The sequence below is a fragment of the Pristis pectinata genome, chromosome 9 (genome assembly GCF_009764475.1).
Source record: "Pristis pectinata isolate sPriPec2 chromosome 9, sPriPec2.1.pri, whole genome shotgun sequence".
In the NCBI taxonomy this organism is placed as follows: Eukaryota; Metazoa; Chordata; class Chondrichthyes; order Rhinopristiformes; family Pristidae; genus Pristis; species Pristis pectinata.
This window is the reverse complement of record NC_067413.1, coordinates 62329999-62343827: the sequence shown is the minus strand read 5'-3', so window position 1 is coordinate 62343827 and position 13829 is coordinate 62329999.

The window sequence follows — 13829 nt, the reverse complement described above, 5'->3', positions numbered from 1 at the left end:
TTGGTCTTTAGTAGTTTGTGTCCATTGATGGAACATCAGGTTTCTTTTCATTTCTTAACTCTTTATTTTTTAAGATCTGATATTTATTATTATGTTCCCTGTAATGTAACTTAATGTACCAGGCCTTGTTCTATACTTCACTAACCCAGAATCCCTCACCCACCCCATTGACCCAGTTCAGATTGAGCCAGTGACCCCATAAATTCTCTTCACAAAGTAGATGCAGGCTTGACGTTTCTTGGATGGGCATCTAGAATTACTGCTTACTGTCTCAAAATAAGTAGTTGGCCATTCAGGACAGAGATGAGAAGAAATTTCTTCATCCAGTAGGTTGGGAATCTTTATGATTCTCAGTCCAGGACAGCTGTGGAGTCTCAATATCTGAGTATATTGAAGACAGAGATTGATAGATTTTTGTATTTTAAGGGAATCAAGAGATATTGACCTGGTGCAAGGAAGTCGCATGGAGACAAAAGATCAGCCATGATCTTATTAGATAGCAGATACCATCAGATACCATCAGATACCATGATCTTATTAGATGAGGGGCCAAATGGCTTACTCCTGCTCCTATTTCATTTGTTCTTATGTTTCCCTTCCAATGTGTGCAGCCAGCAGATTAATGCTCATGTTACACGGGACTAGGCAACCTATTCTATTATTCTTCTGAATGAACACAGCTAACCAGCCCATCCAATTTTATCTCCACCCAGACAGAAACTCCAGTAAACTGCTTTGAAGGCACAGATGTAATTTTCCTCTACCTGCTTCATCCAGTGAAATATCAAAGTGGCCAATTGCCAAAGTATCGTTTGAAGTGCGAAATCCATTAAGTGGACCAGAGCTGAAATCTACCTGCCCATTCTATTCCCCGATGAGGTGTATAAGTAAATACCTATGGAGAGTATTTTGAGTCAAATTGCTTTTGGGTAGAGATAATTAACCTCCAGTTCAGAACTTCTATTTAGATAAGATAAGATATCTTTATTAGTCACATGTACATCGAAACACACAGTGAAAAGCATCTTTTGGGTAGAGTGTTCTGGGGGCAGCCTGTAAGTGTCGCCACGTTTTCGAGGCTAACATGGCATGCCCACAACTTCCCAATCCTAACCTCTTTGGAATGTGGGAGGAAACCGGAGCACCTGGAGGAAACCCACACAGACACGGGGAGAACGTACAAACTCCTTACAGACAGTGGCCGGAATTGAACTCTGGTTGCATGTGCTGTAATAGCGTTACGCTAACCGCTACACTACCGTGCCTTCCCTTTACTAGGAAAGTGTGAACATTCATAAAAACAGTGAGGAACAATGTTTTTATTTCCAATCATAGCATTTGTTCTACAAGAACTGATATTTATTGTTAGATCCCCTACCATATTATTTAATACACTGAATCTTGATCCTCACTTCACTCGTCCTCATTTCCCCATTATTAATTTGAACCAGAGATCTGGTTCCTTCCCCAGATCTCTCTTAGCTAGAGGTCCTCTACCATTCGGCGATTGGGTGTGCTGACAAATCTTGGCTAAGATAGAATCATTGGTGGTAGAGGCTGCCTACTAGTGTAGAGGCTGCCTACTAGTGCAAAGGCTGGGAGATTCAGCTCCCAGTGATGACATGAGGAACCAGCTTCTTCAGTGAGCAGGAATTTGGAATGGTGGTGGTTGGCAATCAACTCCCAATCTCCAACCAGAAACGTTGGTGAATACTGCCAGTTATGGCAATATCTGGCAATGGCAAGTGGGATGAAGTCACCCAATGAAACAGTCCATGTCTGCATGTAATGTGGCACAGTAAACAATCAACTGGCAAGTAACTTTAAAACCACCCAACTAATAGGCACTGATTATCTCAAAAGGGAGCTTAAATACTCTGCTTGATGGTCATTGATCTTTAACAAATTCCCCATTATCTATATCCTGGGTGTTCTGGTGGATGTCAACATTGACCAGAAACTTAATTGCACCAGGCATGTAAATATTGTGATTACAAGGGCAGGTCAGATGTTACATATTCTGCTCTGAGTGCGTATCTCCTGATTTTCCAAAAACGTCCAACTATCAACGAAGCACATCAACAGTGTGATGGAAATACTCTTCACTTTCTGGATGAGAACAATTCCACCAACATCCAAGCTTCTGAGGACTGTAACCTGCTTGACTGGCACCTTTTCCAAAATCTGCGCATGACAGCTTCAGTGTGTACCATCTACAAGGTGCATTATAGCAAATCACAATGCCTTTCAACAAATCTCTACAACTAGGAGGTTGAGAACTACAAGTTTGCTTATCTGTACTTCTATACCATCTGGCAACCCTGACCTAACTATACTGGACACAGTGGGTGTGACAATATTTCCTTGCCCTTCTTTTCATTTACTCTTTTGCAAAATCTGCTGTGATATTTTAGTCAGTATTGAAAGAATGTTGCAATATCAAGGGGGTTTTATGCTGGGCACTTTATATGCCAGCACTGAATAAGAACAAAAAGGAGTCCTGGTGCCTTTCCCTCCATCAGCACTGTTGAAACCAGATTGGGATGAACGAGGCTATATTCATCAGCTGCCCGGACTTGCAGCACGTGGCTCCCGTCTGCCTGCACCTACCTGAGCCAGGTGTGGAGGCCCAAGCTACCACTCCATCCCTGGGAGTCCAACAATGACCAGGCCTCAGTCAGTGTACAGTTAAAGTCTTGTGACAGCTTTTGACGGGAGGTGAATTGGGAGTGGAGTTTTGCCCTTCAAAGGTGGGAGGCACTTTTAACAGGTTTCCAATGTATCTGATATTCATGGATATGTAAGAATTAACTAAAACTGCAGTAATTTATTGCAGATGTAACAAATGTTTATTTTGTAAGATAAAAAGATTGATGAAAATATTAATAAGTAATTGAAAACATTAAATAATGTAAAATAGGTATAAAAAACTCACCTTTTGCCTACTAAACTCCAGATCAGGAATCCTTATTCAAATGAATGGGAATTCCAATCCTACACCAGGTCTAGTTAGATTTAATGGCAGAATCGGATTCCCCAGTGTATTGCTGGGGAACGCCAGCATAAGTGGATTTTGCTGTTGGACCTTACGTGAACTCTGGCAATGTGGCAGAGTGCCTGTGTAGTTGGCAGCAGAACCATCAGCCATAGCTCACAGTTGATTTAGTAATTGGCCATTGACTCATTTGCTGCTCTTGAACTTGCTGTAATGGAAGTTGGCTATTGTATTGAGCTGCAGCTAGTGATTGTTTTTCCTTTAAGAGATTTGTGTGTCCTGTAGAAAATATGTCACTATCTTTCTTATCATGTGTTTGTTCATATCCAATCTCTGGTTTTACTTACTTGGAAGTGAAGATCTTGACTTATCTAAAAATATATTCTGCGATATTGATACCTCTGCCCTTGATTTTATTGCACCATTCTGAAATTGGATCATAAGTCCTTGCCTCATGGTACTTTGCACAGCAGGAATAATCTTGCTCTCAAATTTTGTTCTTTTTTTACTTGATGTAAAACTGGTTTTCATACATAACACTCAGAATTTGTGACATCTGGAATAGGAATTAAAGCCAAAAGCTAAATTTTTCTTCAGATAATAACTTAGAAAGCTGGAGTGGCTACCTTGTTGGGGTGAACGAAGAAGCCATGCTGAAAATATTTTGTTGACCTTGACATCATTTCAGTCTGGTTTCAGTGAAACTCTTTGGTTCATTCAACACATACTAGAGTTGGTTGTAAATTTCCTTAATAATATCATAAAAGATGAATTCACAATGCATGCATGAGAAATTAATGCATTAATTCTACAAAATGTCCTTGAAATTTGGAAATTGTAAAGAGTGAAGCAGAGCGTGAATATTGTATCCAATTGGATAAACTGACTTAGCCAGCATTAAGCAAAGAAAAGGAAAAAGTAAGACATTTAGAGTGCTGATGATGAACTTGCCCATTACATGGAAATCACTGTTTATTGTGTCTTTAGGCTTCAACCCTTCTAATTATTAAGATGCAAATTTATTGATGAAAAGTGTTATTTTCTTCAGATATTTTCTTTCAAGTACTATCACTGACATATGTAAAATATATATCTGATACAACTGGTTTGAATCAAACAAATATTGATCTCAATTTAATCTTAGACATTCATTCCAATTTATAAATTTATATTCAACAGAAAAAAATGAAAGGATGAGTGGAAACTTGGGTTGATTGTCACAGTAAAGCCTATTATGAATTGACATACTTTATCCTGTGCAAAGTACTTCCATGTAGATCATAACAAACAGCAGTTTTGATGTGCATCACAGCCCTTATTGTTGGAAGTCTTTTCATACTTTTGGATACGTCAACAGATTTGTTCACATTTCTAAGCATTAATTCTGCTTGTATCTTTTATTCCAGTCTGTGTGGACAAAATATAAAAAAGCCAGCAAATTTCTTTCTTCTCATTAACTTAAAAATATTGGTAGTATTATTTATAGTACGAGTGTTATAAATTTGTTGTAGTAAACCAAGGCATTCTTTGGTTTACTTGCGGCATCAAGATAGTTTGATTGATTGCTGTGCACTGTTGCACAGAGTTACATTTAATGAGCGATGCTGTGCGACTCTAGTGATGAATTAAAAGTAGACTGGAATGTCATGTTCATACCATTGAAGGTGACTGCAATGTTCCTTCTAAGTCATCTGTAGTTTCAGGCCCGTACAGGAGAAACTGCAGAGATCACAGTCCAGAGTAATTCCTCAACTAGAAGTACTTGGCTTTTAAGAGTAGAAGGAATAAAGCTTTACAATTTGAGGATGTGCCTGGGATTTCTTTCAAATTTAACAGCAAGGGCTATTTTCATAAACAAATCTTGATGCCAATGGACCAAAGTCTAACACTGAATGCACACTGTGTGGTAAGATGTTATAGGCTAGCCTTGAACAGAAACTCCATTATGTTCTGTACATTAACAGAATGGAAATGACTTGAATCCTCTCATGCCCTATGGTAAACATTAACAGACAGATAATAGGTTGTAATCAATGAATTTAGATTGTTGAATGTAAAAATTAAACAATAGCAATGTTTCATTAATTTATGAAAGCTCACAGTTTTTGGACAAAGAAATCCATTGACTAAATCCTCTTGCAAGTGATCATAATTGTCTCCCTCAATTAAGAAGGGGAAGATACATTACAATGCATTTGGCTCTTGATGTTCAGTTCTGAAATTGCATGTACTGGTGACCTCAGTAAGTTTCAAAGGGTATATGTGATCTCATCCCATTTTTTACTCTTCTCAGTTATTGCTGTGTGATTGATTCAGTCAGTTTTCAAGGCAGGTCACTGGAACATTTGAATCTGTCTTTAAACTCCAGCTATGTGGACCTTTACTAATATAGAGAAGTCAGGTTTATAATAATTAATTTAGGATGATGTTTTCATGAGTTTCAATATAAAATTATATAATATTCCCAATGATATTAAACAATATAAATGCAAAATTTGTCACAACTCTACTTAATTGTTTATTCCTCAAACTTAATTACTTACTATATAATTTTAGAAGTACTGTTGCACCAGGTTGGTTTGAAAACCTAATATTTTATGAAGTTAATCTGGCAACATGTTTAACTCTTTTATCTTTGTCAGTTTAAAGAAAGAGAATTAAGTGCTAAATTACTGTCTTGTAATACATGGATTTAATCCATAACCTGCAGTTATCTGTGCAATTTTAATGATTGCCATTCTTTTTTGGGCAAAACAAACAATAATTAAAGCTTTAATTCCTGACGGTAATGTCATTCCTTTAAAATGGCCTTGCATTACTGTGAGGATAGTATTAGAATGCACATGTGACACCTTAAAATTAGATTTTGATGCTTACATTTGTTGTAAGTGCACTGTACTTTTATAAGTTCTTTTGTGCTCGGGTGCATTCTACTTCTTGTGAAAATACTGAATATTCTTGACAGGTTTGAGACAAATAATGACAGCTGGATGATGGAAAGGGCTTATGGAACACCATGCTCACATGAACAAGATTGTATTTCTAATGGAGATCATCTCTCACTCTCCTTTTCCTAATTGTTATTGGGAACTAGGATCAATGTATAATGTAGTACAAGATCTATGCACAATCTGAATTTTATGTTATTTGACATTGCAAGTGCTGGATATGAGAAAGTATTGAGACATGTTGGAGCATCACAGCAGTAAAGGATTGTGTCTAGAAGGCAAGAAAGAAATAGACAGCTGTTGGGAACATATTTCAAAATAGGAAATCAGAGTATTTTTACTGGGTGGAAAAGAAAGGTGAGAAGGAAGAAAAGGAAAGATCCCATTGACTTTGAAGGAATATGGAAAATCCAATAATGCACACAAAAGTGGATGGCAATTGTACCTTTGCTCTGCAAGATATAGTAAGTTTAATAAATTACATCGACAGTACAAATTAAGGAGATGAATTGAAAAGATTTTTGAAATATATATAAAACATGGAATCAGCTGAGTGTTCACCATTTTTACATTGCGGCGGATCATTACTAGGATATTGTCTGTTGCCACTAATGATTTAGTTTTACTTTGGGCTGGGCCTATCAATGGCTCCATAATATTTTCAGGATGGTCAACACGTATCATAAATGATTTGCTAATCTTATGCTGCAAACTGATGTAGAGACTGTTGCTTTCCATCCATGTGTGACTTTCTTTTTTGCTGTTGAATGACCTTTCCCTACCTTTACATTTCATATTATTCCACTCTGTCTGCAGGTTTGTGCCCTTCTCTTATACTATCAAATATGCATCAATAGATCATAAATGTGCAGGTTTTTTAACAGATATTAATTTTGCTTTTACTATCAACACTTTTTACTGGTTTTACAGAGCATTGTTAATGAAGGCTAATTCAATACCGAAGTGATATTTTCCCACAGAGAGTAGTTGATACTTTCATTAGCCATGTATATGCCTTGCATTATTTACCCCAGTGCTTGAGTTCATCTTTTTATATTGTGTGACATATTGTTACAAATTTCAATGTACATTGCATTGCGTTGAACATCACAAATGATTATGAAAGCTCATATACATATCAATACAGAGTGCATCAGTCCTGAGAAGAACATCTCGCAGCAGATGTAAGGACAATTAAAATGTGAACTACCTGGCAAGATATTGTTAATGCAGACAAAAGACTGCAGAATTCATGCCAACCTGATCATTTGTGTTTGTACTCTAACTGCTAAAACAATGTTTATCATTTAATATTTCTCACTTCTCTCCACAAAGACTTGACTGGTTGCCTACTACATTAATCAGTTACGTTTTAATCAGTGAGACAAATAACTACACAATAGTGCAGATCAAATGGTGTGTTGATGGATTAGAGAGATAAATAATTTAAATAAACAAAGACCATCAATGAAAAATGTCCCTTAACAAATAATGGCTGGATAACAATACAGTGCAAGTTTGGGAAGGGCAGGAGAGTTTGGGAAGCAGACCATTTTTTCATAGAGTCATTGGGAAATGGGCTCTTTGACCCACTAAGTCTGCAGCGATATCAAGCACCCACTTACGCTAGTCCTGAACTAATCCCAATTTATTTTTGCCACATTACCATCAACCCTGAGATTCTACCCCTTACCTATACACTAGGGATAACTTACAGTGGCCAATTAATCCATCAACCTGCATGTCTTTGGGACATGGGAGGAAACTAGAGCATGCAGAGGAAACCCATGCAGTCACAGGGTGAACATGCAAACTCCATACAGACATCACCAGAGGTCATGACTGAACATAGGCTGGAAGTGCTGTGAGGCAGCAGATCTACTGGCTGTACCATATGTTGCCCTATTTCGCATTATAGTTAAATGGATAGAGAGACTGACAAAGCTGAATCAAATTGAGTTTCAAAAGGAAATAGGCCTGGTAATTGGAGTTGCTCTTATAGGCATGGTATTGGTGAACAGTTTTGTTTACAGGTCCACAGATGTAAATTTTGGTAGTGTTTGAAGCCCAAGGAATCAGAGCACAGCGGTGTTAGAGGATCAGGGCACCATGGACATTGTGGAGTTGGGATTTTGGAGTATCAATAGATTACGTTACCGGGGATTTGAAGCAATAGGGATTTAGAGCCATTGGGGAGGCAAGTTACTAGGTGTCCCATCCTGCTCTTTATTCATGCTACTCTGCTTGACACTGATATCAATTATTAGCTTATGAGAATCTAAAATGTAGATTTAGAAATTCAATCAGGCCTTAACTTGGGAGCTCAGTAACTGAAGACCTGCTTCACGTATGTGTTACCAAAGTTGCAGGGTGAAGAAGTTCTTCCTTAGATCCCCTCTAAACTTCTTACCCCTTCCCTAAACTAATATTCTCTAGATTTAGATACCTCTGCTACGAGGAAGAGTTACTCTGTATCTACCCTATCTATGCTGCTTGTATTTTTGTATACCACAATCAGGTCCCCCTCTGCTTATCCAATGTCTCCTCATGAATCTCCTCTGCACCCTGTCCAGTTCAATCACGTGTGACGATCAGAACTGCATGCACTATTCCAAGTGTGGTCTAACCAATGTTTTAAATAGTTGTACAATAACCTCTCTTATATTCCATGTCCTGGCTGATGATGAATAATATCTCATGTGCCTTCTTCACCATCTTATCTGCCTGGGCTGATGCCTTAAGGGGACTTTGGACATGTACACCCACATCCCTTTGTTTCTTAGTACTTCCCCGGATCCTACCATTCATTGTATACATCTAAGTCTTACTAGACTTCCCAAAATGCATCACCTCACATTTTTTCAGGATTAAATTCAACCTGTCATTATCTCTGCCCATCCTTGAAATTCATCTATATTGTTCAATATACAAAGACTGTCTTCCTTATAAAATATTTGTTTGAGGAAGAGGAGTCCTTCCTGTTTCTGAATGATGTTAAGCTGCGTAAGATTGAAGTCAAAGTCAAAGTTGAGTTTATTGTCATTTGCACAAGTACATGTGTGCACTGAATAATGAAAAACTTACTTGCAGCAGCATCACAGGCACATAGCATCGTATAAGCAGCATTAAGATTAAGAAGGGGTATTAGCCGGAGCATTGCAGAGTTGGTGTCAACTCAACTGCACATATACATGTTTTGTGGGCTATGGGAATTGGCACAGAGGAGGAGTTGGGGTAGATTGGCCCTGATCTTATTGAATGGTGGGACAGGCGCTAGGTGGCCTACTTCTGCTCCTGCTCTGGCTACTGTTTCTATTTTCTTATTTTTTATGTTCTTGCGTACAATCCTCTAACCTTTGGAGTTTATCAAACACAAGGGAAAAGTACTTGAATGAATCACTCTGACAAGAATAAAATGTATTGCCTCGCAGAGAATAGACCAATTAGTGTTGGGTGATAGTCTGAGAGCTAGCAATTTATTTTCTTAAACAAGTTCATTTTCACCTGCTCAAGTAAGAGCACTGACAAATAAAACTTTTTTTTCTGTTTCCGTGCATTACTAATGTCAATCCTTCTCACATTTTGCTCAACAGACTTATTTTGAGACAATTAATTCAGTATTAAGCAGTAATATGTTAGCTGTTAAAATTCCTAATCAAGTTTGTAGACAGAATGCTGAACGTTGCATTGCTGCCTATGAATAAATGGATTTGTTTGTTGTCACAAGGCAACAGCATTTGGTTCTTTCAGAATCTGTCAGATGGCTGCCGAAAGCTGTTGAGACCTGCCTGATTCCTCAGTGCCATTGGAAAACACATGATGATGCAGGTACCCATCCTACATTAATAGATCAACCTGCCATTCCCCTTGCCTCTGGAGGCAACACTTCATTATCAGCAGCTGTTCAGCTTCCCTTCATTTTCCCATCATATACAAGTTTAAATAGATCACCTGAAACCCCAATTTCCCTGGTGCAAATGTTAACTCTGCCTTCTGCCCTCAATCATTAAGAGTAGGATAATCTTTCCCCAAGTACTACCAATGTATTAGGAATTCAGAGGAGAAAGACATTAAAAAATCTTACTCGCTCTATAATAACGTTTCAGTCATAAGATTGTTGTTTAGTGTTTTCCTCCTGAGACAATATTATTCTCCTTTTATTTAACAAACATACAATGTGTTGCTTCATAATCATTTTATAGATTATATTATATTTATTTTGTGAGGAGACAGCATTATTTTAATCTTAGTTCTGTGTCTTAATAAGACACCGAATCTCTCATTATTTTAATCTTAATTCCGTCTCTTAATAAGTAAAATGTGAAGGTCTTTATCTTTGAGCAAAAAACAAACTGCTGGATTAACTCAAGGGGTCAAGCAGCGTCTGTGGAGACAGAGGGATGGTCGATGTTTTAAGCTGAGCCCCTGCATCAGGACACTTATCTTTGAATCTTGTTGAGCACTTATATCAATTAAATATCATTTTTATAAGAGCACAATGGGAAATTAAAAATATTTTCTTTAACTTAAAGTATTTCTCCAACAGAGCTGAATGAAAGATCTACCACTCTTTTGCCCATCAACCTTCAATTATTTATTGAATAATTTAGGTGTATAGTAGAGAATGTCAGTCATTAGAAGTATTGATATTAAAGAACGTAAGAAAGAAAGAAACATTGCATAGGTAGTTCAGATAATAAAACATAGAAAAGAAGAATAAACATTTTACACAAACAAATGTTTTATTTTAATCAATGTCATAGTTTGGGTTTGTAGAAATTGCACCTTCATATAATCCCAGTGCTGCATAACTAACAGTGCAATGGGCTCACTGCTACATTATCACCAGCTGTTCCTTTATCAGTCCCAAACCTTAACACCATCTATCACTTGCTTCACAGCAAGGTGCCTTTCAAGCACTCTACCATCATTCAGAAGGCAGTGACCCATGATGTCAGGAGATCAAGGATTTATAGATCATTTGGTGTGAAACAAAGTGACTTGTAAAATACAGAAAAACTATAAGTAGGTCTGCTACACCTGAAATGGGTCCAACCTTGTGGCCCAGCAACAGTTAATTCCCTGTTCAGAAAAATATACATTTATTCAACCTAAAGGGATATCTGGGCAGAAAATTTAATTGAATTGATGTCATCATAATTAGACAAATGCAAACAAAATTAAAGATTATTCAATGGACGACACTGATGCCTTATATAGGTTTTGTATTTATTCAGAACATAGTTTGTATATTTTAATAATTTTCCATAGAAAGTATTTGGAGATATCATGATTGCGTGGCACATTTTGCATGATTATGGGTTTGCAATAGTTCAAGATAACCCTTGTTATCTTGATATGCTAAGACAAAGAGGAATCAAAGTTCATGAGATAGTCATTATTGATATGTTCTGCAACAATTGGAGACAATATTCATTCACTTATTTCACAGTTCTAACAAGTATGCACAAGTCTTTGGAGAGGACTCTGCTCAGTTGAGCACAGCATGGAATGTCCATTGTAAATCCATGTGGTGACCTCCTATAGAGGGTTTGCATTGTTAACTTTGATTGGTACGTGGAATTATATGATGGGCCTACATTCTGTTCACAAAATAGAGAAGATAACTTTATTAGTCACATGTACGTCAAAACACACCTTTTGCGCATCTTTTGCGTATAGTGTTCTGGGTCCAGCCCACAAGTGTCGCCACGCTTCCGGCGCCAACATAGCATGCCCACAGCTTCCTAACCCGTACGTCTTTTGGAATGTGGGAGGAAACTGGAGCACCTGGAGGAAACCCATGCAGACACGGGAAGAACGTAACGCCTTGACGTCTTTGTGGTGTCATTCTTTATTTGCCATTTTATAAATTTCTCACCATGAGTCTAAATTTGTGTAAGGGTTGATTTCTAATCTACTTTACCAAAAGTGCAGGCAAAAGAGATGCTCGGAAATTAGGTGAGGAACAGCATATTAGAACTTAGGAAAAACAACACAGACACCATTACATATAAATTTATAAGAAAAGGGAATTGTGCCAGAGGACTGGCACATAGCAAATGGTGATTCCTACAAATAAAAAGGCAGACGGAGCAAGTATGGGAAACTACAAACAATTAGCTTAACATTAGTGGTAGAAAGATAAGGGATTTATTTTTCATTGTTGCAAAAAGATCTTGAAAATGAAAATATGGTGGAGGGTTGTCAGCAAGGAGAAACAGAAATGGTGGATAAAGATTATGTAATAGTGGAAATTTATTTGAGATTCTACTGAGCTTTCAAGAGGATATCAATGATCAAATTGTTTTCTTGCTTGAAGGACAATTTCATAATTCAAGGTTGATGCCAAATCCAGGCAACTGGTTAATTCTGAGGAAGAATGCAACAAAATACAATAGTATATCAATAGGTTTATCGAATGCATATTAGCCAAACAAACAAAATAAAGTAATATGTTTTGCTATAAAGAATACAAAGGTCACGTAATCCTTGGAAAATATGATAAGATGTCCAAGAGTACAGACGTACAAGTCACAGGTTAATAACATTAGTAACCAGCAGACAAAGCACGAGGGTTAACTTCCAGAGGTATAGAATTGAAAAGCAGCAAAATTATTTAAAATTTGTATTGCATCTTGATTAACCCATATATGGAGTACTGTGAACTGATCTGATCTTTATATCATAACAAGGACATCCAGAGCTTGAGAGGGTTAAAAAATGAGGCAATAGAATGAAATGAGAGGTGGCACCTATCAGAAAAGATTAAATACACTGTGGCTCTTTTCTAGAAAAGAAAGAAAGTCTGATATCTGTCTTTAAATTTAAAAGAGATTTTGATAAGGACGGCATTAAAAAGATTCTTCCACTTGTGAGTGAGACTGGTTATAAATATAATAGTCCCTGATAAGTACATTAGGGAATTCCAGAGAAACTTCTTCATCTGGAGAATGTTTAAGTTATGAAATTTCCAACCACAGAGTATATTGAAGTAACTACCACAAACCGAAGTAAACACACTTGAGATAGAAAGGAATAGAAGGATATGTTGATGGGGTTTGATGAAGAACTGTGTAAGAAGGCTCATAGAGCACAAACAATGGCATGAATCTTCTGGACCAGATGAGCTCCTTCTCTGTGTTTTGTAAAGCCTTAAACCTATTTCTTAAGCAATAAGTTCAAACCCCAATCTTTTGAAGCTACTCGCATATACACTTAGTTATCTTGACCCATTTTTCCAAAGTGCATTATAAGTAGTTCTGATCATCAACCTAAAAAAGTAACTTCATTTCTTCTCTCCCTAATGCTTCTGACTGGTTAATTATTTTCAGCACTTTCTGTTTTATGAGTGGTGCACATGTGATTCTAAAACATAAATCTCATTGCCTTCCTGAACAGAAAGAGACCTATTTTATGAATGGGTATTTGATCTGTATTCAAATGCAATTAATGATGCTAGTCTGCCAATAATTATAACTGCTACATTTCAGGGCATCGAAGCAAGACTGTGACTTTCAGATGACCAAGGTCTTCCATTCTGGCCCATAATGCTTTTAAGAAACCCACCAAGTGATTGGCAAGGTAATGAGGGTCTCTGGCTTTCAAGGTTAAAGTGAAACATAATATTGCCATGTTGTTTGACATGACAAGTATTTTCAATTTAACTCTAAGAATGTTCTCAAAGACTTCAGTATGTTCCATTTTAGACCACTTTGCTACATGTACAGTAAGACAGAGGATGCTGGAAATAGTTAGCAGGTTAAACAGCTTCTGTGCGGAGAGAAACAGAGCTAATATTTCAAGTTGATGATCTGTCATCACGTTATCATGGAGCAGATAGGTTAGTAGGCAAGAAATGAGAAAGAGCACACTGAGACAATACT